Genomic DNA, 27558 nt, shown 5'->3' with positions numbered 1-27558 from the left:
AGATGCAAGAGCTATCGACGCAACTTCAAGAGTTGTTGGATAAGGGTTTTATTCGACCAAGCTTCTCGCCTTGGGGAGCTCCAGTTTTGTTTGTCAAGAAGAAGGATGGTAGTTTCCGTATGTGCATTGACTACAGAGAATTGAACAAGCTGACAATCAAGAATAGGTATCCTTTGCCAAGGATTGATGATCTGTTCGACCAACTTCAAGGTTCAAGTTTCTACTCAAAGATCGATCTTCGATCTGGATATCATCAGCTCCGGATACAGGAGGAGAGTATCCCGAAGACAGCCTTCAGAACTCGTTATGGGCACTACGAGTTCCTTGTCATGCCGTTTGGTTTAACAAACGCACCTGCAGTGTTCATGGATTTGATGAACCGAGTTTGTAAGCCGTATCTGGATAAGTTCGTGATTGTGTTCATCGACGACATCTTGATCTACTCAAAGACGAAGGCAGAACACGAGCAACACCTCAGAGCTATTTTAGAGCTACTGAAAAAGGAGCAGTTGTACGCCAAGTTCTCCAAGTGTGAGTTTTGGCTGAGAGACGTGCAATTCCTTGGGCACGTGGTAAATGAAAGTGGAATTCATGTGGATCCAACCAAGATCGAGGCGATCAAGAATTGGGAAGCGCCAAAGACGCCAACCGAGATCCGGCAATTCTTGGGTTTGGCTGGCTATTATCGAAGATTTATTGAGGATTTTTCAAAGATAGCTCAACCATTGACGCTCCTCACGCAAAAGGATAAAAAGTTTGATTGGGGAATCAAACAGGATGAAGCATTTCAGTTGTTGAAGGATAAGCTTTGCAACGCGCCAATCTTAGCTCTACCGGAAGGTACCGACGATTTTGTGGTATACTGCGACGCATCGCGTCAAGGATTGGGTTGTGTGTTGATGCAACGTCATAAGGTTATCGCTTACGCATCACGCCAACTGAAAGTGCATGAAAAGAACTATACCACGCATGATTTGGAGCTAGGCGCAGTGGTTTTTGCTTTGAAGATTTGGAGACACTACCTTTACGGTACAAAGTGTACGATCTTTACAGATCACAAAAGCCTCCAGCATATATTCAACCAGAAGGAGTTGAATATGAGGCAAAGGCGATGGGTTGAGTTGCTAAACGATTACGACTGCGAGATCAAGTATCATCCGGGGAAGGCGAATGTGGTCGCCGATGCCCTAAGTCGCAAGGAGAGAATCAAGCCCATAAGGGTTAGGGCTATGGAAATGATTATCCAAACCGATCTTTCCTCGCGCATTCGAGCAGCGCAAAAAGAAGCTCTCAAGGAGGAGAACCTTGAGAAAGAATATCTCCGTGGGATGGAGAAGATATTGGTTCCAAACAAGGAAGGAACGTTATGTTTTGAGAAAAGGATTTGGGTTCCTTTGTTTGGTGATTTAAGAGAGGTTATTTTTGATGAAGCTCACAAATCACGGTACTCTATCCACCCGGGAGCGGATAAGATGTACCAAGATCTTAAGGATTATTATTGGTGGCCTAGGATGAAAGGCGATGTTGCTATCTACGTGAGCCAATGTTTGACTTGCGCTAAGGTTAAGGCAGAATACCAGAAGCCTTCGGGACTTCTGCAGCAACCAAAAATTCCCCAATGGAAGTGGGAAGAAATATCCATGGATTTCATTACGAAGTTGCCAAGAACGCCTAAGGGCCATGACACTATCTGGGTGATAGTGGATCGCTTGACGAAGTCAGCACACTTCTTGCCTATCCGCGAAAAGGATCATACAAGCAAACTGGCTGAGATTTACATGAGAGAAATTGTCACTCGCCATGGAGTACCTCTCTCGATTATATCCGATAGAGATGGAAGATTCGTATCGAGGATATGGCAATCCTTCCGGGAAGCTTTTGGCTCGAAGCTGAATATGAGCACCGCGTTTCACCCGCAGACCGACGGCCAAAGTGAGCGGACGATTCAGACATTGGAAGACATGCTGAGAGCATGTGTGATGGATTTAGGCGGTAGCTGGGATAAGCATTTACCCCTGGTTGAGTTTTCATACAACAACAGCTACCACACCAGTATTGGTGCCGCGCCATTCGAAGCTTTATATGGGCGCAAGTGCAGGTCGCCGCTCTGTTGGTCTGACGCAGGTGATAGACAATTGGTAGGTCCCGATGTAGTTCAGGAAACTACAGATAAGATCGCGCAAATCCGAGATCGCATTAGCGCGGCTCGTGATCGCCAGAAGACCTATGCAGATCTGAAAAGGAAACCTCAAGAGTTTGAGGTTGGGGATATGGTTTTGTTGAAGGTATCACCCTGGAAGGGTGTAGCACGCTTTGGGAAGCGTGGGAAGTTGAATCCGCGCTACATTGGTCCTTTCAAGGTTTTGGAAAGAATTGGAACAGTAGCATACAAGTTGGATCTACCTGCCGAGCTGAATAACGTTCACGATACATTTCATGTATCCAATCTAAAGAGGAGTCCAACTCAAGTTAACGTTGCCATTCCTACCGACGAAATTCATATTGATGACACGCTCCACTTCGTTGAAGAACCTGTTGAGGTCACGGATTGGAAAGTTAACAAGACCCGCCGGAGCAGTGTCAAGCTCGTCAAAGTTCGCTGGAATGCTAGACATGGTCCTGAATTCACCTGGGAGCGTGAAGACCGAATGAAAGAGAAATACCCCCACCTGTTTCCTAAGAACCCTGCTTCTTCAAGCAGAACCTAAATTTCGGGACGAAATTTATTTAACGGGGGGAGAATGTGACAACCCTCTCAAAACCAGGTATCCGTACGACTTAATTAATTATTAATTGTTGCCTAATTACTGTGCTTTACTGAGTTTGCTGATAAACTGCTACTTGATTGTTGGTACTTGTACATATCTGCATCATACTTTGATATTCCTGTCACTACACTACTTATTTACTGAACCTTAGTGACAAACATGATGCACAAAAGCACAGTAGCACTAAACGGATACACAGTGAACATGCTGGTATAGCCAGCATCAGGCAAACACTGCCTCTAAAGGCCTGAATGAGCCAGAATTATTTTACTACACCCATAGTGTGTGTAGGGATACAAGGGTTGTATGATTACGTCTCTAGGAATAAGATATAGAGATTTGGATGTGCCTAAAACATACTTTAAGCACGGAACACAGCACTTTTATCAACACACTAGCTTCTAGCTAATTAATAAAGTGCCAAAATATGAGGAATTATTCCCGACACTTTGCAGAATAAATTGTGTCGCTAAAAATATTATTTATGACGCTTAACGGATATCTTAAGCACTTTAACGGATTACTATCCAACCGAACAACCGGACAATACCCAGAACATAAAAATATTGCCAAAATTAATATTGGTACTTTTCTGAGCCAGTTAGGGTCCCTGATTACCCTAACGCCCGCTTCTAATGCACTAAAACAACTAACGGGGTTAGACCTTAAAGTTAACGCACTTAACCAAACTGAACCGTAACTGAACGATTGGGAACGAACCGAGTGCCATTACATCCCAATGGGATCGGCCAACTAGTGGGCCCCGGGAGAGTACACCTTTATAATATTAAATTAGATTACGCGAGGAACGAGGCACATTTTTCTATAAATAACCACACCTCTCACACACACAAACACACACACTCCACTTTCACTCTCTCTCCCTCTCCCCTTGCTCCCTCTCGGCCGTGAGCCACCCCACCCCCACATCCATTGTCGGTTCAAGTCTTGCAAGTTCCAAGTATACTCAAGTGTTGGTGGTTACGTACAACGGAGCTCGGAACAAACGGAACGCGAAGGACCTCTACCGTTTGCTATTATCCACGCAGTTTTCGACTAGTTTCTTCCCTAGCCCCGAGCTAGAGGTATAACGTTTAAAACTCATTTTTGGTCATGTCTAAAGTGGTTAAAAGGATATTTGTCGGTTGAATGTCGGTAACCCGCTTAATGGAACTTTAAAGTTTACTAAAACGTGTATATCGTTGGATAAAAGCTCAAAACGCGTGTAAATGTCGTAGTATTTGAACATGTTGATTAAAATGGCCCGATCTATGATGTGGTGGCTCTTATCATCGTTTAACCCGACTTTGTCAAGATCTCGAATTTTGGCATACACTAGATGCCAGCGGTTCAAGGGTTAAAAGGTGAAACTCCACCACACGAGAAACATGAACTTGTATAAAAGTGTTTTAACATGAAAAATAGTTTTTAAAACAAGCCGATCTACGTATGTACAAGTGGTATATTCGTAGGACCGGGTGTCGAGAAAATCATGTTTTTATAAAAGTGGATAAAGTGTTAACAAATACGATTTCTATAAACTACAAGTGTAGAAACACTTGTAGAATAAAAGATCCGACAAAATAACAATGTTTACAAAAATTGTCGGGAAGTTGTAAGAAGTGATTTGTTCCAAAAACGAGGTTTTTGCAAAACTAAGTTATGTTATATATAGATCCACTAAATGTAACGAGATCTACACCGTAGTTTTTGTAAAAACTACAAGTTCATGAAAACGATGCAATTTTACTAACTAATCTTCTATTTGAAGTATTAAAGATTGATTCGGTTGATTTGATAAATTGTTGAGATGATTTGTAAAAGAAAATGATACGCTTGAAAGCGTGGCCACCTCCAGTTACAGGGGAAACTCTGGCGAAATTTTCTAAAAATCTAACACTTAGAATTATTTACAAGTGTTAGACTACTTTGACATGTTTTCAAATATATTTCGCCACAACTTTATTTACAAATAATCGGAGGTGGGATTTTCACAAAAATAAACGAGATAAGTATATATTCGGTAAATATATTTTGCCACCTCACTGTTTATGATTATTTTGTGAAAATGTATAAATATTATTTTTAGAGTAAAAATAATATTTACTAACCTTGTCAAGCCCGAAATAATACAAACGCTTATACGTCAAGAATATAGGTTACAACGGTAATTATCATTACCACTTAATCACCAAAACGTAACTTACGCTTTATTCAGAAGTATTCATAAGCGCGTGTGTTGTCAATATATTATTTTGGGAAAATATTATGAGAAAAAGGAAATATATTATTTTTGAGAAAAATAAATATATTTTGAAATAAGAAATAAAATATATTAAGTGGGACTTAATAAAATAATATAAGTATACATGTATTTAATTCCCCCATCCTTGGGAAGGAGAATGCGTATCAAATATATATACGAAACGGTTGACTAACTGTTTCCCAAAAATGTAAACTATGAAGCTAAAGCACGGCCATCCGTCTAATAGAATTAGCACATGTAGGTCGTTGCACAGCACCTGGATATTGGATTGCTTGATTTTGTGACGCGTTCACTGTGAGTTCATGCTCCCCCTTTTCTCTTAACTGTTTTCAGTTTTATAACTTCGGGGGTGAAATACATGTTACAATGATTATGGATATGTTATACATGGTATGGTTAGCGTAAGGAGGGTTACTTAGATCATGTGAATGGGTAGGCGGAAACTTGAGGTCATTAATCCTCAGGGTAGGACCGAGGGGCAGGAGCGGTAGATCTATTTGGGTGTAGCGAGCCCAGTCCCAGGTCCAGCAGAACGGACCTTGGGATGACTTTGTTCCCGACGCATAAATTTGCTAGGTTTGAGCCTTCCTACTTGCATTTACACATATCAATGGCCTTGCAAACCATTGGTGATCTCTTTTTCCTTATTTGCTACATACCAGGGTTTTTGATAAAGATAAAGGTTTATTTACTCATTTTCGCATGAACTCGCTCAACATTATTGTTGATTTTTCAACTTACATGTATTTCAGGGAATTAAGGATCTGGCACGGTTTAGCAGGATTTCCCGCTGCATTTAGATTCAGAGTCATCCGGGTTCAAGGCTTATGGCTCTTTCCTGGACAAGCCATAGCCCCTGAACCATGTTTATTTATGTTGCATTATGGTAGTGGTTGTACTGTTTAAGACAAGTAATGGTTGTTGGGTGTTTACCCATTTAGACAATGTTTGACAATTTTATTTTCAAGGGATGACTTTGCATGATTTTAAATTCATATAGCTTGTTATGGTTAAGCTATGGTATTAAGAGTCACACCAAATTAACCACGCTTCCGCAAAGCCAGGGTGTGACAATATCGCTCCAAGCCATATGGCAGAAATGATAACAAGAGAGTGAATGCTGTTGAAGATGAGGATCCTGAAGAATATCCTGAATTATCTGAATATTATTTTTCTGTTGATATACCTGAACTAATGTGTGCTATGCAGGGTTTGGGAGATAAAGCCAGGTGGCCACGGAAGAATCAACAAAAAGCTGATGGGAAGGATAAATCCAAATGGTGCGCCTTCCATGAGGATTTCGGACATGTTACTGAGGATTGCATTGCCCTCAGGAAAGAAATAAGCTACCTACTAAGCAAAGGATATCTGAAGGACTTGCTAGGAAGGAAGAAAAATAAAGGGCAGGATCCCGAGAAGGATCTTGAAAGAGCAGCCTCACCTCCCGCGGATGCCAAGATAATCAACTTCATTTCGGGAGGATCCGACATCTGTGGGACTTCGTATTCGACGACAAAGAGACATGCAAAAGAAGCTAAGGCTGAGAGGGGAGACAAACCTGTCAGGATGACTACCCTCACAACTGACAAAATGATCACGTTTGATGCTGATGACATGGATACTGTCCAGGATCCTCACCATGATGCTCTGGTAATAACGTTATATGTGGCTAACCATTTTGTACGCAGGATACTGGTTGATAATGGCAGTTCCGTCAATATAATCCAACTGGAGACTCTGAAGAGAATGAATGTGTCTCCGATGGATATCACTTCAAAGTCTACTGTGCTCATTGGTTTCAGTGGAGAAGCTAGGAACACAGTGGGAGAGATAAAGCTGCCGGTATATGTTGAAGGAGTCAACTCGATACAACGTTTCTGTGTGATGGATTCTCTATCCTGCTATAACATCATACTGGGAAGACCGTGGATTCATGATATGAAGGCCGTACCATCAACATATCACCAATGCATCAAGATCCCTACCCCTTGGGGAGTTGTCAAAGTCGATAGTGATCAACAAGAGGCGAAAGAATGCTACTCATCCTCAATGAAATCCTCGACCAAACCGAGTCCAGCATAGCAATTAAAGATGCGGGCCCAGGATATCGTGGAGAATTCGGAGCAGGATGTGAAGAAAGTTATCCTGGACCAGGATAATCCTGATATCTCGGTGCTTGTAGGAACCAATATCCCTCAGGATATTGAAGAACAATTAACTAACTTTCTGAAATGCAGGATGTCAACATTCGCATGGAAGCATGAGGATATGAGAGGTATATCCAAATGTTAGGGCTGGATTTTTATGTACATGATCCTTATACATGATCCTTACATGCGATCCTAACCAGTGATCCTTGTTTCTTTGGCAGATAGTGATCCTCGGCAGGACTTCAGGATCAGGATCACGGACCATTGTAGATCCTCATGCTAACAGTTACCTTCGTTTAATTCAATGTTATTTTGCAGGAACATCTAGCAGGATCCGCTCTTAGCATCATAATCAAAGGACGCGTCTTCACAATTATAGCATGAGCTTAATTGGAGATAGACGTTGCAAAGGATATGGAAACTTGGCATGATTTAAGGGCGACAATTTAGGCTAGATTGTCTTTTATTTCTAAAGGGGTAATGAGCTGATTATTAGTCTTTTTACCTAAAATAGGTCACCTACACTTGTATATAAATCACTCTTCCTCATTCGGAAGAACACACAACACAATTCTCACACGCTTAGACACTCGAAACAATAGTGATCCTTGTACTCAGCTCATTATCATCCAAAGTTGTAACTATTTTTCTTATATTGAAGTTTGGTGATTGGTAGTTGCCATCACCCGAGGTTTTTTATGCCGGAGATCATACATTGATCAAGGGCTTTTTCCTCGTATAAATCATTGTGTCTTTGCATATTTCATACTAAAGTGATCCTTTACTTTTTCAACAAACCAAGCATCATACCCCGTTTACATAAAGTTTGGTTGCATTATCCTTAGTGTGATTTTTAACCAAAAAAGTTTGGCGCCCACCGTGGGGCAATTGGTGCTTCATTCATAAGAAAACCTTCTGTTCGAAATCATTTCAAAGAGTTACATGGCTTCATCATTGAAGAACACGTCCACGGCGATGTCTGCAGTCACCTCATCACAGACCACTCTGCCCCCACCACCGGCAGGATCTCAGAAAAACGCTGAGAAGAGACCGACTCCTACTTTCTCTAAACCTCCATCTTCTTCTGCTATGAATTCTTCTGCTCCTAGTACTAGTGATGTGTTTGCTTTGATTTTGCAGATGAAGGATCGCATGCAGCGGCAGGATGAAACTAATGACAGGATCCTCAGGGAAATTGGAGATCTCAAAAGACAAAAGAAAGCGGCAGAGGATCATTCCCCACTGATGCCCAAATCCTTGAGCTTTGATACTCCAATGATCACTTCTCAGCCATCGGGAGTCCCGGACGCGCAAATTATAGGAGAGTCAAGAGGATTGCACCTCAAGTCGGCAACAATGACTCAGACATCAGGCTCACATTTTCAGCCAGCAGGATCCCATCCTCAGCATATGGGATCCTTCATGAATTCAGGAGTCTATCCGGGAGCACAGCAATTTCAAGGATCCTATTTTGTTCCAGGATCAACCCAGGTTCAAGGATCCTCCTTTGTTCCAGGATCATCCCAGGTTCAAGGATCCTCCTTTGTTCCAGGATCATCCCAGGTTCAAGGATCCTCCTTTGTTCCAGGATCACTCCAGGTTCAAGGATCCTCCTTTGTTCCAGGATCGTCTCAAATACCAGGATCCTTCCCGATGCCAGGATCCCTAAAAAGTTTGCAAACAGGAAATCCGGATGTCCATCAAGGGGATTTCATTCCAATGCAGACCATAGCCTCCACTGGTCCCTCCATTATCCCTGAATCCCAGCAATTTGGATTCACAACCACTGTTCCTAACTTGAACCCAATGGGAGGTAACACTTTAAATAATTATCTTGCCACTAACCATGGATTCATGCAGGATACAGGTATCAATCATGTTATGGCCAGGGAGTTACAAAAGCTAAAAGACATGATCACGAGTGTTCCAAGAGTAGTCAAGCCTATCCCTGAAATTGCAGATGGAAGCCATAAGGTATCTCGCTTTGCACCACCAATTTGTGATGCAGAGGTACCCAAAAGGTTCCATATCCCTACTATGAAGCTGTATGATGGTACGACGGATCCTGAGGAGCACATAGCACAATATAGGGAAAGGATGGAGATCAATCCTATTCCCGAAAAGTTGAAGGAAGCATGCCTATGCAAAGGATTTGGATCCACTCTTACTGGATCAGCTCTTAAATGGCTGCTAAGTCTTCCCCCTTACTCTATTACTTCATTTGCTAATTTAGTTAATTTATTCAATAACCAATTCTCTTGTAGTAGAAAATTTGAAAGATTAACTAGTGATTTATATAGGATATCTCAAAATCATAATGAATCATTAAGGGATTATATAACTAAATTTAGTAAAGAATCCTTGGACATTCCCAACTTGGATATGGCTACGGCTGTTGAAGCCTTCAAAATGGGACTGCTTAAGGATTCCTTGTTCTATGATGATCTTGTTATGACACCATGCAGGAACCTAGATGAAGTAAGAACTCGGGCACTCAGGTTCATCCGGCTAGAGGATGACAAGAGGATCCAGGAGAGACAAGTAGGATCCTCAAAACAGGAGAAGCAAGGATCCTCCTTCAAGAGCAATAAATTCAAATCCTACCATAGGAATGACAACCAGAATGTGCATGCTGTTGACCAAGAAGAGGATGATGAAGATTATCCTCCAATCTCCGAATATTGCTTTTCCGTTGATAATCATGAACTAATCCTTGCAATGCAGAATCTAGGAGAAAAAGCTAGGTGGCCTAGGAAGAATGATAAACCATCCGGGACTAAAGATAAGTCAAAATGGTGTGCATACCATGAGGATTTCGGGCATCTAACTGAAGAATGCATAGCTTTAAGAAAAGAAATTGGATACCTGTTGAGCAAGGGGCATCTAAAAGAGTTGTTGGGAAGAAAAAAGCAAAGGACTCAGGATCCTGAAAGGATCCCTGAAAAGGCTCCAGCACCTCCGGCAAATGCACAAGTGATCAACTTTATTTCCGGAGGATCAGACATCTGTGGTACATCCTTCTCGGCGGCCAAGAGGCATGCAAAGGAGTCAAAAATGGATAATGGAGAAAGACCTATTAGAACATCAAGTGTCTCAGAAGGAAAGATGATAACGTTTGATGAGGATGATCGTGTTAACATCCAGGATCCTCACCATGATAGTTTAGTTATTACTCTCTTTATCTCTAACCATTTTGTCCGCAGGATCCTTATCGATGGAGGAAGCTCGGTGAACATTATCCAGCTTGATGTTCTGAAGAAAATGGGTATCCCGGAATCAGACATCACACCAAGATCCTCCGTGCTTGTAGGATTCAGTGGAGAAACGAAGAAAACTCTGGGGGACATCAAACTCCCAATCTACGTGGAAGGATTGCATAATTATCAGAAATTTTGTGTTATTGACTGTTTATCTTGTTGCAATGTTATCCTTGGCAGGCCTTGGATACATGATATGAAAGCAGTCCCATCCACCTACCATCAATGTGTGAAGCTCCCTAGCCCATGGGGGATAATCAAAATTGACAGTGATCAGCAGAAGGCTAAGGATTGTTATACCTCATCCATGAAGCCAACCTCGAAGCCAAGGGAGCAATAGCAATTACAGTATCCTCCGAGAAAAGTCTTGGAGGCAAGGGAACGAGACGTAGATGAAATCCTCTTGGATCCTAGTGATCCTGAATCAAAAATCTATATCGGATCAGGGATCCTTGGCGAAATGAAAGAAGACATAATATCCTTCCTCAAAAGAAGAAAATCTACCTTTGCATGGAAGCATGAAGATATGACAGGTATATCTAAGGATATCATTACTCATAAACTTGGCATTGACAGGTCTATCAAACCAATCCATCAAAAAAGGAGGAAGTTTGCACCAGAAAGGAATGCCATCATCCAAGAAGAAGTAGAGAGACTACTTCAAGCAGGTATGATCAGAGAGGTAAAATATCCAAAATGGTTAGCCAATGTGGTCGTTGTCCAAAAGAAAAATGGAAAGTGGAGGGTATGTGTTGATTTCACTGATCTGAATAAGGCATGTCCCAAGGATCCTTTCCCATTACCCCACATTGACTCCATGGTGGATGCAACGGCGGGGCATGAACTGTTGACCTTCATGGATGCATCATCTGGATTCCAACAAATTCAGATGGAACCATCCGACCAAGAGGATACAGCCTTTATGACCCCAACCGGTTTATATTGTTATATTGACATGCCTTTTGGACTAAGAAATGCAGGTGCAACATATCAAAGGCTGGTGAATATGATGTTCAAAGATCAAATTGGAAAAACTATGGAGGTATACATAGACGATATGGTAGTCAAGTCAAAGAAAGCTGAGGATCACCTAAGGGATTTGGAAGAAGCATTTGATATCCTTGATAATTACAACATGAAGCTTAATCCTTCAAAATGCCATTTTGGCGTTAAGGCAGGAAAATTCCTAGGATACATGGTGACTCAGAGGGGCATTGAAGCAAGTCCGGAGCAAATTAAAGCACTAGTGAATATCAAGTCCCCTACCAACGCTAAGGATGTGCAAAGGCTAACAGGCAGGATAGCAGCTCTGAACAGGTTCATATCAAAATCCTCAGAAAAGTGTAAGGAATTCTACGATATCCTAAGGAAGAACAAGAAGTTTGAATGGACTGAGAAGCATGAGAATGCTTTACAAGCCCTTAAAGAATATATGTCCGCAGCACCAGCATTAACGAAACCTGAAAAAGGAGATGTGTTATCCTTATATCTGGCGGTATCCTCAACCGCTGTAAGTGCTGTCCTTGTTAAGGATCACGAAGGTACACAATATCCTATCTACTATGTAAGTAAAAGTTTACTTGATGCCGAATCCAGGTACTCACACCTCGAAAAACTTATTCTTGCATTAATCATGGCATCCACTAAGTTAAGGCATTATTTTGAGACCCATACTATTGTTGTTAGAACTAATTTTCCAATTAAGAATGTCCTCAGGAAACCAGAGATGTCAGGAAGAATGGCTAAGTGGGCAGTGAAGCTTAGTGCCCATGATATTAGATATGAGCCAAGAACAGCCATTAAATCCCAAGCACTAGCTGACTTTGTGGCTGATTTCAGTAGTGATCTACAAAAGGAAGCAGAATTGGAGGTCCAGCAGCTGGATGAAACCAAGGATCCTTGCATATTACATACTGACGGATCCTCAAATGTTAAGGGCACAGGGCTCGGAATACTACTAAAATCGCCACAGGGGGACATAATACCCCACTCCATAGCCTGTGAGTTCCAAGCAACTAACAATGAGGCTGAATATAAAGCCTTAATTGCTGGCTTACAAATTGCTAAGGATATGGGGGTAAAGTATCTTGAAGTATATGTAGACTCATTATTGATCACTAATCACTTTAATGGATCCTATGCTGTTAAAGGTGAAAAACTAACCAAATATTTAGAGATAGTCAAAGAATTGGCACTCTCTTTTGTTTCTTTCAGCTTGACACGGGTACCAAGGGAGGAGAACACAGAGGCTGATGCATTGGCCAACCTAGGATCATCCTTGAAGATTCCAGAAGATATAAGTATCCCTATCATCCATATCCTGGCTCCTGCTATTGAAAATCAGGTGGCCATGGAAATAGAAGAGGATACTGCAGTAATCCCTAGTGAAGAAGCTCAATCTTATTTAGGATCATGGATCTCACCAATCATGAGATACTTGCAACACGGGGAGATTCTGATGGGAGAAAATCCTAGAGCTTTCAGGATTAAGGTATCTCAATTCACAATTTTGAATAATGTATTATATAAGCGATCTCTTGCAGGACCATATTTGAGATGTATCGAGGATCCTGAAATTGAAGAAGTGTTGGGAGATTTCCATGAAGGAGATTGTGGAAACCACACTGGGGGCAGAGCATTGTTCTCAAGGATCCTTAGAACAGGATACCACTGGCCAACCATGAAAAGGGATGCTGTAGAGTATACTAAGAAGTGTGATCCTTGCCAAAGACACAGCAATATCCTCCATCAGCCAGCTGAATTTTTACACCCAATACCATCTTCTTGGCCCTTCATGAGATGGGGAATGGATATAGTTGGCAAGCTTCCTAAAGCACCTGGTGGAAAAGTATTTATGCTTGCCATGACTAACTACTTTTCTAAGTGGATAGAAGCTGAAGCCTTTGCTCAAGTCAGAGAGAAGGAAGTCATATCCTTCATTAAAAGAAATATTATAACTAGATTTGGCATTCCCTCTGAAATTGTATGTGATAATGGTTCCCAATTCATTGGAAGCAGAACCACTAACTTTTGTGACAGTTGGGGAATCAAGATGATAACATCAACACCAGTTCATCCACAAGCCAATGGTCAAGCAGAATCATCCAACAAGATCATCATCAACAACCTGAAGAAGAAGCTAGGATCCAAGAAGGGGAAATGGGCAGAGGAGTTACCTTATGTGCTATGGGCTAATAGGACAACTCCCAAGAATGCCACTGGTCAAACACCTTTCTCTTTAGTATTTGGGGCAGAAGCAGTGATCCCAACAGAAATGGTGGTCCCAACTGCTAGAACAAGTGCTCGTGATCCTGAAGAGAATGCTGCAATCCTTGCTCAGGATTTGGATACAATTGAGGAAATCAGGGATCTGGCTAGGATAAGGATGGCAAGCTACCAGCAAAGAATGGCTGGTGCTTACAACAAAAATGTCAGGATAAGGAAGTTCCAAGTCGGAGATATGGTGTTGAGAAAAGCATTTCAAAATACTATCAATCCTGCTGACGGGAAGTTAGCACCAAAATGGGAAGGCCCCTACTTGATTGAAGCTGAAGCAGGAAAGGGGGCATACAGGTTGCTAACCATGGAAGGAAATTTGTTACCAAGAGCCTGGAATGCTGTTCACTTAAAGAAATATTTCATGTGAACATGATCCTTCAAGCATGTGATCCTTACATTGAAGTATCCTTGAAGGATTCCGGTGATATCAGTGATCCTTACTCTGGTAATGTTCTTATCTTAAAACTATTGCATTTTCATACTTTTTACCTAAGGATAAGGATCCTGTATCCTTCATCCTCTTCTCACGAACCATTTGAGTTATGATAGTTCAGGTATCTTCAGCATATCGTCAAAGATCTTCAAAAGCAACGCAGATCCTTGGGTTCAACCCCAGTTATCCTTGGGACTATCCCCAGTTTCCGCCAGCAGCGCACGATGATCCTGATATAGTTCACGTCTTTGGGACCAGTACCCACTTCCGGTGTAACACCCCGTGTTTTCCAAAAGTCAAAGTCAAAGTCAAGTGTTGACTGTGATTGGAATTAAAGATCAATAAAGATTATTTTATTTTAGTTTCATTTTGATTTTCATATTATGTTGAGTAAGTGTTGTATAACCAAACTAATCGACCGATAATCGAACCGTGAATCGACGACCGACTGTGAATAGTAGGAAGTAACAATGCAATAAAGCTAATCAATTAATAATCAAGCTAACCGAATCAATCATCGAGCTCAAGTGAGGATTATTTTAATGCTTTTATACGTGTGTGTGCCTTACGTGTTACCTGTGCATGCTTACTTTTATGTTAAAGTGTGTGGTGAATCAATCAAATCTATCAAGACTCGAAGGATAATCAAACTCAATCGAAACCGACTTGAAAATAGGTTGTAAGGATGCTTGTATGTTAGATATAGTAGTTGGGACTAAAAGTAATTTGAATAGAAACTCTATCCTACTCTACTCCTCATCCATCGAAATCGAAATATCAAAAATCGTCGCGAAACGCTCAAAACAGGACAACCTGATCGAACAGGACAACCTGATCGAGCAGACTAGCCGATCGAACAGGCTGTTCGATCGAGCAGCCCACTCGATCAGGAATGCTGCTCGACCAAGCTGACCTTTCCTCTTTTGGAAGCCTATAAATAGGGCTGTCCTTGTCAAACTTTCCACTTTTGGAAAAGCTCTGACCGACCAGCCTTCTTTTCTCGCTAAATCTCAGATTTCTCTCAATCCGGTAAGTATTTCACTCTAATCTTTGTACGTTTTTGTTCATCTAGTGATTCTCCACCTTTCTATCTTTCGAAATCTGAATTTCAACCGTGAAATCACCAAGATTTAGGAGTTCTTGGGTGATGTCATCATGGTGTTCTCCAAGAACACCAAGTTTTGGCATCAATCCACCATGAATAACTTAGATCTAACCGATTTCCACACAAATAACCTAAAATCTACCAAGGATCTTAACATTTCACGGTGGAAAAGGATTGGAAGATGGGTTTTCATCTATCTTTCAACTCTTTTACACTCAAACCGGTGAAAACGAAGCTTGAACCGATTTATAATCTACCCTAAACAAACACATGGTTCAAGATTCGGGTTCTACCATGAGATTTACCGATTTCGGGTTAAGCGATAAACTTAGGTTCTGAAACACCCATTGACCGGACTTGGGTGATTCCTGCTCGAGTCAGTGAGTCAAGTAGGGCCTGAGGTTTTATGGTTCAGCTCGTAATCAAAATATCTCCAAATCACACCAAATAACGGGAATAACCAAGTGTTAAGTGATAGGCTAACCAGGTCAGGATGCTGGCCGAACGGTTAGGCTGTCCGGTCGGACAGCTCAACCGAACGAACAACACCAGCCAATCGACCGGGCTAACCGATCGACTAGCACTTAGGCCCACAAACTCACAAAGTGTAATGTTGACAGAGTTCTGTTCGATCGATCGAGCCACTCGATTGTAAACATTACTCATCGAATCATGAGATATTACACTTCAACACTTAACCCTTTTCGAAACATTGGAATGTCACCCGATCGAGCATGCCATCCGATCGAGTGACACATTGCAATTTAACCTAATGAAGTATGCTAACCGATCGGTTGGGCCAACCGATCGAACAGACCGATCGATCGGCCAGCTTGAAAGGTAATGCTGCAAAAACTTCAAAAGTTCAAACCATCATACACAAACACATCCTTCTCATCAAAGGAAGAAACAATCCACTCGAAAGAACCAGCCGATCGAGCCAGCCGGCCGATCGAATGGGAAGGTTCGAACGGACTTTCAAACCAATCGAACAGCCCACTCGATCGAACCAGCCGCCCGATCGAATGGCCTACTCGATCCAATATCCAATGCTTACTTTTTCCGCGTTACTCATCATACTGTTATCGAACTATTCAGGCTAACCAATTCTCAGTGCTCCCTTCAATCCACAATCAACCACTGTGAGTATACTCGATCCCTTTTTGCTTTTAGCACTTTTGGGTGTTACATACGTAAACTATCAAAATCACAATAACACAAACTATTTGAACGCTAACCTATTTGCATGTGCTACTTGTCTAAATGATTGCTGTTTATTATGTTTACACGTGGAGTGCTATCTACCTGCTTTAGCAACATAGTACTATAGTTTGGACTCGGCACCCGTTCACACGGGGGTTGCTAAGGACAATCACTTGCATGGATTACGGTGGTAATCATGTATTGCGAACTGTCTCGGACAGTCAACCCGAAGTCGTTGGTATCGATGGTCCCTCGTTGATAATTTACATGCATCGTTTCCCCTTGTGTACGTGCTTAGTTATGCGTAAACTATTCGAACTCTATATGCTATATCAAACTTGTGTACTCACCTTTACATTATATGTATTGACTTTATTTTAACGTATGTGACAGGTGTTTAAGCTACTAGCTTGCTAGGGAAGCGAGGCAATAATAAGCTTCTAGGAGCCCGTAACCTATGGTCCTTGTCCATGTATCTGCTCCAGGGCCATAGTTATCTGTAGATCTTGTACTGGCACCTGTAGTCAGTAGGATCCATATTTAGGGGTCTCAGAAACATCAAACAATATTTAATTTGGGTTTGTAATAATTAAAATCTGAGTTGTCGGAACAGCTCCAACTTGTTTAGTTGATTTCTATGATAACTTGTTATTTATTTGGGACACGGTATGGGACGTGTTATATAACTGAATTTGTATGATAGTTGTTGTGGAAACTTCTGAACAATCTGTTTCGCTCAGTGCCGCGCCCCGATGATTCCGCCATCGGTTGGGGTGTGACATCCGGGGCTGACAACCTCATCGTACTGGCTATATTTAGGATCCTACGTATAATGGTAGACGTACCATACATCCGTTCCTAAGGTTTCTAACGTTTTCGCGTTAGCTAAGGTTTTGACATTTTCATGTCACTAAGTTTGGATAGTCGCCAATAAGGGCCATACTCCAGTTTACATACAATCCTTTGGGCTTGTCCCCAGTTATCCTTTGGGCTTGTCCCCAGTGATCCTTTGGAATCATCCTCAGTTATCCTTTGGGCATGTCCCCAGCTACTAACTTATCTTTTACATTGGCTTAGTCCCAAGTTATGTTTCATTTTTCAGGTTTTCAAAGTTAAACACATAAGGGTCCTTAATCCTTATTATCCATTAAAATCTACGGTTATCTTAAGTAAAGGTTAGGATCCTAACTTGGATCCTCAGGTATGATCCTTAACTATTTTGTTTATGCTCATTATCCTGAACAACCCTTACACTTTGACAACTAAACCTATGATCCTTGAACTAAACTACTTTGAAAATTTTCAGAATTAGGATATTTGATCTAGGATCATATCCTAAATTTATTGAACATGATTTGCCCAACTTCGGTTATTCTAACAAATATATTTCTAAAACAATTGGAAAATAAGAGGATGAATAAAGGATAACAACACAAGATAAGCCAGAAAGATTAAAGTTATATTATTAAACAAAAGGATCTTAAACCCTTTCAAAAAGTTGTCAATATTGCCAACCCACATTTCTACCAGCAAATCGTGGCCCGTCCACATGGGTTGGCAAAGGGTGTCCATTGTCTATGCGGTCTTAGTAGGTGATTAAAAGGCGGCATGATCACAAAGGCTTCATCCCCCAAACAGAGGATCCCTCCACCTTTTGTAATCCTACCTATTGTTCAAAGGATCCATGATCCTTAACCCTAAAAACTATTGATCAAAGATTACAGACCATAAATTGTTCCAAACCATCAACAACCACAAAAAAAACCACTACCAAGCTTAAAAAATTGGGCTCCGGCCTAGTCACAAATATCCATCATCGCCCAATCATGCAGCTCAAACTTTTGCTGCTCCCTCACCACCAGCTTCTCCGCCTTGATCCTTGTCAGCATCACCACCCTCCAGCATTGGGATATCCTCAGCTTCATCCTCGTCCTCCAGTTCCGCCAGCCTTGCCTTCCAGCCTTCAACATCCCATGTGCTCTTATTGAAGGAAGGATCCTGAGCCTCTGCAGCCATCTGCAGTCGGATTTTGTACATAGCTATCGCGGCAGAGACTTTAGCATCCTGAGTGATATCATGCTTCTCATAGTCAAAGTTGATCAATGCTTTGACAGCCTCATCCTTAGTAGCCCGAAGCTCCTTCTCAAGATCGGCAATCTTGAGATCCTTCAGTACACCCATCTGTTGGAGGTCGGCAATTTGACGATCCTGATCTTCAACTTGGTTAACATAAGTCTCCATTTCGGTGAATTTCTACAAGAAAAACAGGAAATAACATCAGACACAAGTCATCCTTAAACTTGTCAGGATAACCAACAGGGGCAGTGATCCTAACCTCGTCGAAATAATCAAGGAACTGCTGACGGAGGAGGGGAAATCCCTGGAGATCTTCAGAAGTCTTTCTCTTCTTTCCCTTACCCCGGATAGGTGCTTTAGGGGCTGAAGCTGAAGGACTGGCAGCAGGAGCCTTCCTCCTCGAAGACTTAACGTTGGCAAGGTCATCAATCCCAAACTTGGAGGCAGACTTGGCAGACTTAGCAGATTTCCCAGCGCCTACACAATCAAAACAAGATAAGTTCCCTCACTAATTAAACAGTCTTACATATAACTTACTTTTTTATAAGGATACTTACTTGACATAGTGGCAGATGCGGAGGATACTTCTTGTGAATCTTGGATGGTGACTTGGAAACTTCTGACTTTGGGATCAAGCTTTTTAAAAGCTAAAACTCTTTCTCTTGCAGCAGGGGTTAACTTAAGATAAGCAATGGATATAGCTGCACAAAAGATAAAAAAGACATTAGCGATCCTCATCATAAGAGACAAGTCTGATAGTGATCCTTCGAGGATCCTCTATCCTACCATGAGTGGCCCACTCCTTGGGCAGATCCTTCCCATTAGGGATGGTATCCCTTCTGACAAAAAAGAAGCGTCGCTTCCAGTTTGTATCATTTTTTGTAACCTTGAAAACAGGGTGATCCTCCCCGGCTTTTCGTTTCAGCAAGTATCGATGAGAACCAAACGTGGTAAGATCATAAAGCTCAGCCAGCTCCACCATCCCTAGTGTTAGGGCTGGATTTTATTATAGGTGATCCTTACACATGATCCTAACCAGTGATCCTTGTTTCTTTGGCAGACAGTGATCCTCAGCAGAACTTCAGGATCAGGATCATGGGACATTATGGTGATCCTCATACTAACGGCCACTTCCGCTTAATACAATATTGTTTTTCAGGAACATGTAGCAGGATACGCTCTAAGCATCATGATCCAGGGACGCGTCTTCACAATTATTGCAAGAGCTTAATTGAAGATAGACGTTGCACAGGATATGGAAACTTGGCTTGATTTATGGGCGGCTATTTAGGCTAGATTGTATCTCATTTCTAAAGGGGTAATGAGCTGAATATTAGTTTAGCTACCTAAAATAGGTCACCTACACATGTATAAATACCACTTCTCCATCATTTGGAAGGGGACACACGACATACAACGCAACTCTCACACACTTAGACACCAAAAGCAATAGTGATCCTTGTACTCAGCTCATTATCATCCAAAGTTGTAATCATATTTTTGTTATATTGAAGTTGGTGATCGGTAGTTGCCATCACCCGAGGTTTTTTATGCCGGAGATCATTCATTGATCAAGGGCTTTTTCCTCGTATAAATCATTGTGTCTTTGCATCTTTATCACAGAAGTGATCCTTTACTTTCATAATTAACCAAGCATCATACCCCGTTTTCATAAAGTTTGGTTACATTATCCTTGTGTGATTTTTGACCAAAACAGTTTGGCGCCCACCGTGGGGCAATTGGTGCTTCATTCATAAGAAAATCTTTTGTTCGAAATCATTTCAAAGAGTTACATGGCTTCATCATTGAAGAACACATCCACGGCGATGTCTGCAGTCACCTCATCACAGATCACCTTGCCTCCTCCACCGGCAGGATCTCAGAAAAATACTGAGAAGAGATCAACTCCCACTTTCTCTAAACCTCTATCTTCTTCTGCTATGAATTCTTCTATTCCCAGTACTAGTGATGTATTTGCTTTAATTTTGCAGATGAAGGATCGTATGCAGCGGCAAGATGAAACTAACGAAAGGATCCTCAGGGAAATTGGAGACCTCAAAAGACAAAAGAAAGCGGCAGAGGATCATTCTCCACTGATGCCCAAATCCTTGAGCTTCGATACTCCAATGATCACTTCCCAGCCATCAGGGTGCAAATCATAGGGGAGTCAAGAGGATCACGTCTCAACTCGGCAGCAATGACTCAGACATCAGATTCACATTTTCAGCCAATAGGATCCTATCCTCAATACATGGGATCCTTCATGAATCCGGGAGCCTATCCGGGGGCACAGCAGTTTCAAGGATCCTACTTTGTTCCAGGATCATTCCAGGGCCAAGGATCCTCCTTTGTTCCAGGATCATCCCAGGTTCACGGATCCTCCTTCGTTCCAGGATCATCCCAGATACCAGGATCCTTACAGATGCCAGGATCCCTAAAAAGTTTGCAAATAGGAAGTCTAGATGTCCATCAAGGGGACTTCATTCCAATGCAGACCATTGCTTCCACTGGTCCCTCCGTTGTTCCAGAATCCCAGCAATATGGATTCCCTAACTTGAACCCAATGGGAGGTAACACTTTAAATAATTATCCTACCACTAACCTTGGATTCATGCAGGATACAGGTACCAATCATGCTATGGCAAGGGAATTACAGAAACTAAAGGACATGATCTCAAGTGTTCCAGGGGTAGTCAAGCCTATCCCAGAGATTGCAGATGGAAGCCACAAGGTATCTCGCTTTGCACCACCAATTTGTGATGCAGAGGTACCCAAAAGGTTCCATATCCCTACCATGAAGCTGTATGATGGCACAACGGATCCAGAGGAGCATATAGCACAATACAGGGAAAGGATGGAAATCAATCCTATCCCAGAAAAGTTGAAGGAAGCATGCCTATGTAAAGGATTTGGATCCACTCTAACTGGATCAGCTCTTAAGTGGCTGCTAAGTCTTCCCCCCTACTCTATTACTTCATTTGCTAATTTAGTTAATTTATTCAATAACCAATTCTCTTGTAGTAGAAAATTTGAAAAATTAACTAGCGATTTGTACAGGATAACTCAAAATCATAATGAATCATTAAGGGATTATATAACTAAATTTAGTAAAGAATCCTTGGACATTCCCAACTTGGATATGGCTACGGCTGTTGAAGCCTTCAAAATGGGACTGCTTAAGGATTCATTATTCTATGATGATCTTGTTATGACACCATGCAGGAATTTAGATGAAGTAAGAACTCGAGCACTCAGGTTTATCCGGCTAGAAGATGACAAGAGGATCCAGGAGAGACAAGTGGGATCCTCAAAACCGGAGAAGCAAGGATCCTCCTTCAAGAGCAACAAATTCAAATCCTACCATAGGAATGAGAACAAGAATGTGCATGCTGTTGACCAGGAAGAGGATGATGAAGATTATCCTCCAATCTCAGAATATTGTTTCTCCGTTGATAATCATGAACTGATCCTTGCAATGCAGAATCTAGGTGAAAAAGCCAGATGGCCCAGGAAGAATGATAAACCATCCGGGACTAAAGATAAGTCCAAATGGTGTGCATACCATGAGGATTTTGGGCATCTAACTGAAGATTGCATAGCCTTAAGAAAAGAAATTGGATACCTGCTAAGCAAGGGGCATCTAAAAGAATTGTTGGGGAGAAAAAAGCAAAGGACCCAGGATCCTGAAAGGATCCCTGAAAAGGCTCCAGCACCTCCGGCAAACGCACAAGTGATTAACTTTATATCCGGAGGATCAGACATTTGTGGTACATCCTTTTCAGCGGCCAAAAGACATGCAAAAGAATCAAAAATGGATAATGGAGAAAGGCCTATTAGAACCTCAAGTGTCTCAGAAGGGAAGATGATAACATTTGATGAGGATGATCGCATTAACATTCAGGATCCTCACCATGATAGTTTAGTTATCACTCTCTTTATCTCTAACCATTTTGTCCGCAGGATCCTTATTGACGGAGGGAGCTCAGTGAACATTATCCAGCTTGATGTCCTGAAGAAGATGGGAATCCCAGAATCAGACATCATACCAAGATCCTCCGTGCTTGTAGGATTCAGTGGGGAAACGAAGAAAACTCTGGGGGACATCAAACTCCCAATCTACGTGGAAGGATTACATAATTACCAAAAATTTTGTGTTATTGACTGTTTATCTTGTTGCAACGTTATCCTTGGCAGGCCTTGGATACATGACATGAAAGCAGTTCCATCTACCTACCATCAATGTGTGAAGCTCCCTAGCCCATGGGGGATAATCAAGATCGACAGTGATCAGCAAGAGGCTAAGGATTGCTATACCTCATCCATGAAGCCAACCTCGAAGCCAAGGGAGCAATAGCAATTACAGTATCCTCCGAGGAATGTCTTGGAGGCAAGAGAACAAGATGTGGACGAAATCCTCTTGGATCCTAGTGATCCTGAATCAAAAATCTATATCGGATTAGGGATCCTTGGCAAGATGAAAGAAGACTTAATATCCTTCCTCAAAAGAAGAAAATCTACCTTTGCTTGGAAACATGAAGATATGACAGGTATATCTAAGGATATTATTACTCACAAACTTGGCATTGACAGGTCTATCAAACCAATCCATCAAAAAAGGAGGAAGTTTGCACCGGAAAGGAATGCCATTATCCAAGAAGAAGTAGAGAGACTACTTCGAGCAGGTATGATCAGAGAGGTAAAATATCCAAAATGGTTAGCCAATGTGGTCGTTGTCCAAAAGAAAAATGGAAAGTGGAGGGTGTTTTGGTCAAAAATCACACAAGGATAATGTAACCAAACTTTATGAAAACGGGGTATGATGCTTGGTTAATTATGAAAGTAAAGGATCACTTCTGTGATAAAGATGCAAAGACACGATGATTTATACGAGGAAAAAGCCCTTGATCAATGAATGATCTCCGGCATAAAAAACCTCGGGTGATGGCAACTACCGATCACCAACTTCAATATAACAAAAATATGTTTACAACTTTGGATGATAATGAGCTGAGTACAAGGATCACTATTGCTTTTGGTGTCTAAGTGTGTGAGAGTTGCGTTGTATGTCGTGTGTGTTCTTCCGAATGGGGAAGAGTGGTATTTATACAAGTGTAGGTGACTTATTTTAGGTAAAAGGACTAATATTCAGCTCATTACCCCTTTAGAAATGAGATACAATCTAGCCTAAATAGCCGCCCATAAATCAAGCCAAGTTTCCATATCCTGTGCAACGTCTATCTTCAATTAAGCTCTTGCCATATTTGTGAAGACGCGTCCCTGGATCATGATGTTTAGAGCATATCCTGCTAGATGTTCCTGTAAAACAATATTGTATTGAGCGGAAGTGGCCGTTAGTATGAGGATCACCATAATGTCCCATGATCCTGATCCTGAAGTTCTGCTGAGGATCACTGTCTGCCAAAGAAACAAGGATCACTGGTTAGGATCATGTGTAAGGATCACCTATAATAAAAATCCAGCCCTAACAATTGCCCCCAAAATATAAGGAGTTAATTGTAAATAGACGAGTTATATTTTGTTTCGATCTTATCTCTAACGGGCGACTTCAAGAAACTAGCCGTTATGCTCGGACTAGCCGTTGTGATCATTACGTCAGAGATGTGACAATCCTGCAGATCATGATTATAAATAGGAGATAGGGTGAGGATCAGTTTGTATTTAAATTCGAGATACACTCCCTTTATATTCTACACCGAAGATCGATCAGGTACTCTCCTCTTCTCTTTTTCTTCTCTCTACTCTCTTTGCTCTGTTTTCCGTTTCTACTTTGTTTCTGTTCCAAACATGTTGCTCCGGAATTCTCCGCACAAGGATTCCAAGAAGGATAGTCCCTTAAAAAGCCAGGGGATTATCAAGGATTCTCCTACGGAGAGGTGTTGCTTTAGTGATGCTCACGTAGACAAAATTCGTCATTGCTTTCCGGCGAATGCCGTTTTTAAATCCTTTGATCCTACTGCTTTGAGCGACTTTGTCTCGGATGTCTGGGTGGCTTTTCCTGCTACCCCGTTTGCTATAGGGTACTCGTATCCTTTTCCAGACTTTACCCAGTCTTTCTTTTCCTTAACCGGCATCTCTTACATCCAAGCTATGCCGATGATCTGGAGGGTTCTTTATACCTTCGAGAGGATCATCGAGCAGGAAGGGATTGATCTGGGGATGGCGGAGTTAGCTGAGTTTTACGATCTCACCACCTTCGGTTCTCACCGATATTTGTTGAAACGGAAAGCTGGGGAGGATCACCCAATCTTCAAAGTTACTAAGAATGATACAAACTGGAAACGTCGGTTTTTCTTTGTTAAGAGGGATTCCATCCCGGATGGGAAGGATCTGTCCAAGGAATGGGCCACTCATGGTAGGGCAGAGGATCCTCGAAGGATCACTATCAGTCCTGTCTCATATGATGAGGATCACTGATGTCTTTTTTTTTCTTTGTCTTTTATGCAGCTATTTCCATTGCTCGTCTGAAATTAACCCCCGCTGCAAAAGAGAGAGTGTTAGCTTTTAAAAAGCTTGATCCTGAAGTTAGAAGCTTCCAAATCACTATCCAAGATTCTCAAGAGATATCCTCTGCATCTGCCACAATGTCAAGTAAGTATCCTCATAGAAAGTAAGTTTTATGTAAAAGTATTTAATTTAACAAGGGAACTTATCTTGTTTTTGAATTGTGTAGGTGCTGGAAAATCTGCCAGGTCTGTTAAATCTGCCTCCAAATTTGGGATAAGTGATCTTGCCAATGTCACGTCTTCAAAGAAGAAGGCTCCTGCTGCCAGTCCTTCAGCATCAGCTCCTAAAGCGCCTATCCGAGGCAAAGGGAAGAAGAGGAAGGCTTCAGATGATCTCCAGGGTTTTCCCCTCCTCCGTCAGCAATTCCTCGGCTACGTGAATGAAGTAAGGATCACTGCCCCTGTTGGTTATCCGTCTCGCATATCCTGTTTGTGTATCCTGCCTTTCTTGAGGATCATCTGATCCTAAGCTTATCTTTTTTCTCCTGTTGCAGAAACTTGCCGAGATTGAGACCTATCTTGGCCATGTTGAGGACCAGGAGAGCCAAATTGCCGATCTCCAGCAAATGGGTGTGTTAAAGGATCTCAAGATAGGAGATCTTGAGAAGGAACTCCGGGTCATGAAGGCTGAGGCTGCTCAGAGGTTGATCGATATGGATAACGAGAAGCAGGAGATCACCCAAGATGCTAAGGTCTCCGCGGCAATTGCTATGTATAAGATACAACTTCAGATGGCCGAGGAGGCTCAGGATCCTACCTTTGACAAAAGCTCGTGGGATGTTGAAGGTTGGAAGGCAAGGCTGGCAGACTTGGAGGACGAGGATGAGGCTGAGGAGATCCCCATGCTGGAAGGTGGTGGTGCTGAGAAGGATCAAGGTGGAGATGCTGGTGGTGACGAAGCAGCAAAGGAGTAGGCTGCATGATTGGGCGATGATGGATATTGTTGACTAGGCCGGAGCCCAATTTTTTAGGTTTGGTAGTGGTTTTTTGTGGTTGTTGATGGTTTGAAGCAATTATGGTCTGTAATTTCTGAACAATAGTTTCTTAGGATTAAGGATCCTGGATCCTTTGAACAATAGGTAGGATTGCAAAAGGTGGAGGGATCCTCTGTTTGGGGGATGAAGCCTTTGTGATCCTGCCGCTTTTATTTCCCTGCACAATGCTAAGAGCGCATAGACAATGGACACCCTTTGTCAACCCATGTGGACGGGCCACGTTTTGCTGGTAGAAATGTGGGTTGGCAATTTTGACAACTTTTTGAATGGGTTAATGATCCTTTTGTTTAATAATATAACTTTAATCTTTTTGGCTTATCTTGTGTTGTTATCCTTCAATAATCCTCTTATTTCTCAATTGCTATATTTGTTAAAATAACAAGAGTTGAAAAAGTGTTTAATAAACTTAGGATATGATCCTAGATCAAATATCCTCATATTGAAAATTCTCAAAGTGTTTTAGTTCAAGGATCATAGGTTCGGTTGTCAAAGTATAAGGGTTGGTCCAGGATAAAGAGTATAATCAAAAATAGTCAAGGATCATACCTGAGGATCCACGTTAGGATCCTAACCTTCAATCAAGACAATCATAGATAAGACTTTGATAGTTAATAAGGATTAAGGACCCTTATATGTTTAGACTTCCAAAACCTGAAAAGTGAGATATAACTTGGGACTAAGCCAATGTAAAAGATAAATTAGTAACTGGGGACATGCCCAAAGGATAACTGAGAATGATCCCAGAGGATCACTGGGGACAAGCCCATAGGATAACTGGGGACAAGCCCAAAGGATAACTGGGGACAAGCCCAAAGGATCGTATGTAAACTGGAGTATGGCCCTGTCTGGCAACTATCCAAACTTAGTGACATGAAAATGTCAAAACCTTAGCTAACGTGAAAACGTTAGAAACCTTAGGAACGGATGTATGGTACGTCTACCATTATACGTAGGATCCTAAGTATAGCCAGTACGATGAGGTTGTCAGCCCCGAAAGTGGGTACTGGTCCCAAAGACGTGAACTATACCAGGATCATCGTGCGCTGCTGGCGGAAACTGGGGATAATCCCAAGGATAACTGGGGTTGGACCCAAGGATCTGTGGTGCTTTTGGAGATCTTTGACGATTTGCTGAAGATACCTGAACTATCATAACTCAAATGGTTTGTGAGTAGAGGATGAAGGATACATGGTCCTTATCCTTAGGTAAAAAGTAAGAAAATGCAATAGTTTTAGGATAAGCATATTACCAGAGTAAGGATTACTGATATCTCCGGGACCCTTCAAGGATACTTCAATGTAAGGATCACATGCATGAAGGATCATGTTCACATGAAATATTTCTTTAAGTGAACAGCATTCCAGGCTCTTGGTAACAAGTTTCCTTCCATGGTTAGCAACCTGTATGCCCCCTTTCCTGCTTCAGCTTCAATCAAGTAGGGACCTTCCCATTTTGGTGCTAGCTTCCCATCAGCAGGATTGATAGTATTTTGAAATGCTTTT

At 41.8% G+C, this 27558-nt stretch overlaps 1 protein-coding gene across 1 annotated transcript in view; it reads left to right on the top strand.

The window, feature by feature from the left end:
* LOC118492061 (serine/threonine-protein kinase WNK2-like) overlaps positions 1–27558 on the top strand; it is a 44351-nt gene that overhangs the window by 3976 nt on the left and 12817 nt on the right. The window lies entirely within an intron of this gene.

This window comes from Helianthus annuus, chromosome 5, assembly GCF_002127325.2.
Source record: "Helianthus annuus cultivar XRQ/B chromosome 5, HanXRQr2.0-SUNRISE, whole genome shotgun sequence".
Taxonomy (NCBI): domain Eukaryota; kingdom Viridiplantae; phylum Streptophyta; class Magnoliopsida; order Asterales; family Asteraceae; genus Helianthus; species Helianthus annuus.
The sequence above is the reverse complement of the archived record's forward strand: the minus strand, read 5'-3'. Positions and strand labels throughout refer to the sequence as shown.